The sequence below is a fragment of the Sorghum bicolor genome, unplaced genomic scaffold (genome assembly GCF_000003195.3).
Source record: "Sorghum bicolor cultivar BTx623 unplaced genomic scaffold, Sorghum_bicolor_NCBIv3 super_16, whole genome shotgun sequence".
NCBI classification, from domain to species: domain Eukaryota; kingdom Viridiplantae; phylum Streptophyta; class Magnoliopsida; order Poales; family Poaceae; genus Sorghum; species Sorghum bicolor.
This window is the reverse complement of record NW_018396397.1, coordinates 217,186-220,604: the sequence shown is the minus strand read 5'-3', so window position 1 is coordinate 220,604 and position 3,419 is coordinate 217,186. Positions and strand designations below refer to the sequence as shown.

The 3,419-nt window shown below is 54.7% G+C and overlaps 1 long non-coding RNA gene across 2 annotated transcripts in view; it reads right to left on the bottom strand.

Annotated features, from left to right (window-relative positions):
• Window positions 1-737, bottom strand: part of LOC110431475 — a 12,769-nt gene extending 12,032 nt beyond the window's left edge. For both annotated transcript variants that reach the window (XR_002448939.1, XR_002448938.1), the window contains exon 1: window positions 728-737. This is a non-coding gene — a long non-coding RNA (uncharacterized LOC110431475). The remainder of the gene's footprint in view (window positions 1-727) is intronic.
• Window positions 738-3,419: the final 2,682 nt, after the last annotated feature.

Here is a 3,419-nt window from a genome sequence, read left to right as displayed (position 1 = left end):
GTGTTTCTACGCCGCCGAACCGGACTCCGACTCCGAGACAGACAGCTATGACCCTACGAGGGAATGCTATCACATCGACGGGGCGGCAGAAACCACCGACGAGACACGGGATGCTGCTGCGGGTGGTCGAGCCCCCGCGGCGCAAGAAGACCCCAGGACGCCTGGGAACGACGGACGGCTCGACCCTCTTCCTCAGGAAGATAGAACCGCGCAACTCGCGCAGCTGCGGGAGCTCAAGACGAAGCTCGACGAAGACCGCGAGCGCCTCGTCCTGCTCGAGCAAATCCTCGAACAAGACCTGCCCTACCCGCCGGGCGGAAGTGTCCGCAGACGCGCTCGAGAGGTACATCGACAGATCGTTGGCGACGCAGAGGCGGAGCAACCTGTCAGCCGTTTCCCTCGAGCAGGCCAGAATGTAGTGGCAGCGACGATGCTGCTACGTAACATGCCAGAGCCGTCGAATTCCCAGGCCCGACGCATTCGAGATGAAGTACAGACATTGCTCCAGGTGGCGGCGGTTCAACAAGCCGAAAGTTCGGCGTCTCGACGACGAGGAGCTGCCACAGAGAAGCGCGACGAACAGCCACTAAATGAAGAGGAGGTGTCAGTCCATCAACAACCTCCCCCTCGAGGTAGAAAGACCGCACTCATCCTCCCAGCCGACAATCAACGTCGACACGACGCGCGGCACGACATCAAAGAAAATAGGCGCCGCCGGCACGGAGACGCGGAAGAGCGCGGTTATAGCGTGCATCGCGGCGGAAGATACGACAGCGACGAGGGCCGGGTGGCCCCCGAGCCACCAGGCCCACGGGTGTTCAGCAGGGCGATCCGCAGCACGCCCCTGCCCAATCCGTTTCGACCCCCGACTAGCATCGCGAAGTACAACGGAGAGACCAAGCCAGAGTTATGGCTGGCCGATTTCAGGTTGGCCTGTCAGCTAGGTGGCGCTCGAGGCGATGACCGAGCCATCATCAGACAGCTACCCCTTTTTCTCTCCGACACCGCCCGTCGATGGCTCGAAGAACTTCCTGCCAATCGGATCCACAACTGGGTTGATCTGGTCAGAGTCTTCGAGGGTAACTTCAAAGGGACCTACATACGGCCAGGGAACTCGTGGGACCTAAGCAAGTGCAAGCAGAAGTCGGGAGAAACTCTTCGGGAGTATGCCCGACGCTTCTCGAAACAGCGCACCGAGCTGCCGCACATCCCTGACCACGACATCATCTTGGCGTTTGTCTCGGGCACCACCAGTCGAGACTTGGTGCGGGAATTAGGTCGCAATCGACCTCAGACCGTCGACGAGCTGATGGACGTAGTAGCCAACTACGCGGCAGGGGAGGAGGCAGTCGGCGCCTTCTTCAGCTCAGAGGGAAGAAAAGGCAAGCAGCCCATCGACAAAGATGGGACCCCCAGTCGGGGCCCCAAGAAAAATAAAAAGAAGCAGAAAGTGCGGCAGTTCCATCGGGAAGATTCCGACGACAACCTTGTCGCCGCCATGGATCGAAAGAAGCCTCGAGGCCCTCCGGATGGAGGCATCTTCGACAAAATGTTGGAAGAGCCGTGCCCTTACCATAAGGGAGGCGCCAACCACAAGCTCAAGGATTGTCGTATGCTAAGAAGGCATTTCGACAGTCCGGGGTTCAAAAAAGATACGCGTGATGACTCCAAGAAAGAGAAGGCTGGTGGCCAGGAGGACAACAAAGATGACGACGGCTTCCCCGCCGTCCACGACTGCTACATGATCTACGGCGGGCCCTCGACTCAATTGACCACGAGGCAGCGCAAAAGGGAGCGTCGCGAAGTCTTCGCAGCAAGAATGGCGGTGCCCCAATACCTTAGCTTGTCAAGCACCCCTATCACTTTCAACCGAGAGGACCACCTCGACAAGGTAGTCGCCCCGGGCGTCTACCCGCTTGTCGTCGACCCCATCATCATTGGAATCAGTATCGGGAGGCTCTTCCCGCCGACACCGTGCTTGATTGGAATCTTTTCCGTGAGGCGTTTAAAGGGCATTTCATTCCTCCGGGTGTTATGGAGATGAAGCACACCGAGTTCATGCAGCTGACTCAGGGCAACAAGACTCTGAAGGAGTATTTGCATGCTTTCAATCACTTGTCTAGGTATGCTCCTGAGTTTGTGAACACGGAGACGAAAAAGATCGCTAGTTTCAAGCGGGGTTTGGGTCCCAAATTGCTGAAGACTATGGGCCGCACTAGGTGTACAACTTTCAATGAGTTTGTCAGTGATGCTCTTACTCAAGAGAATTATAACACTGTGTACACTGCGACCAAGACTCGCAAGAGGGCTTTTGAGGCCGGGGCAGGATCATCTCAGTCCAAGGCTCCAGTGGCAGCAAGGCCACCATTCCGTGCTCCAACCCCCAACCAGCGATACCGCCCTCCAATGAAGAAGAATCAGGCAAAGACGGGTTTTCGCAAGGGGTACTCTATTGCTCTTCCTAGGGGCAACACGGGTCCCAACTATGCCAAGACTCCACCTGCCAACCGTCCGTGCTGGAACTGCAATCAGACCGGGCATTGGCAGAGCAACTGTCCTTACCCGCCAAAGAAGGGCAACCAGGGGAACGTCCGTCAGGGGCGTGTTCATTACACAACTGTAGAGGCAATCCCTGCTGGTGAGGTAGTCACGGCTGGTAAGTTTCTGGTCAATCAACATGATGCACTCGTGCTTTTTGATTCTGGAGCATCGCATTCTTTTGTGAGTTCTGAATTTATATCTAAGCATAACATCAAGACCATTACACTTGATAAGGGCAGTTATTGTATTAGTGCTGCGGGAAATGACATTTCCACCAATCAAGTGGTTTTGGGGGCAACTCTGGAGATAGGAGGCCGTCAGTTTCTTGCTGATCTGGTTGTTTTACCCGGTGTGGGCATAGATGTAATTCTGGGGATGAAGTGGATGAGTGGTAATGGAGTTCTTATTGACACCACCACTCGTGTAGTGATGTTGAAAGACCCAGATACCAAGGAGGCATTTCTAGTGCAACTCCCTCGTGATATTCAAATCCGTAGCACTGTGAATGCAGTCATCTCTAAGGCTATTCAGGATATTCCGGTGGTGTGTGAGTTTCCGGATGTTTTTCCTGATGATCTACCCGGGCTTCCTCCGGATCGGGATGTGGAGTTCAAAATTGAATTGATTCCAGGCACCGCTCCGATCTCTAGAAGACCTTATAGGATGCCGCCCAATGAATTAGCTGAGCTTAAGACCCAACTAAATGAGTTGTTGCAGAAGGGTCTTATTCGTCCTAGTTCTTCTCCTTGGGGTTGTCCGGCTATCTTTGTGAAGAAGAAGGATCAATCCTTGCGCATGTGTGTGGACTATCGTCCCCTAAATGCGGTGACTATCAAGAACAAATACCCTCTTCCTCGCATTGACATCTTGTTTGATCA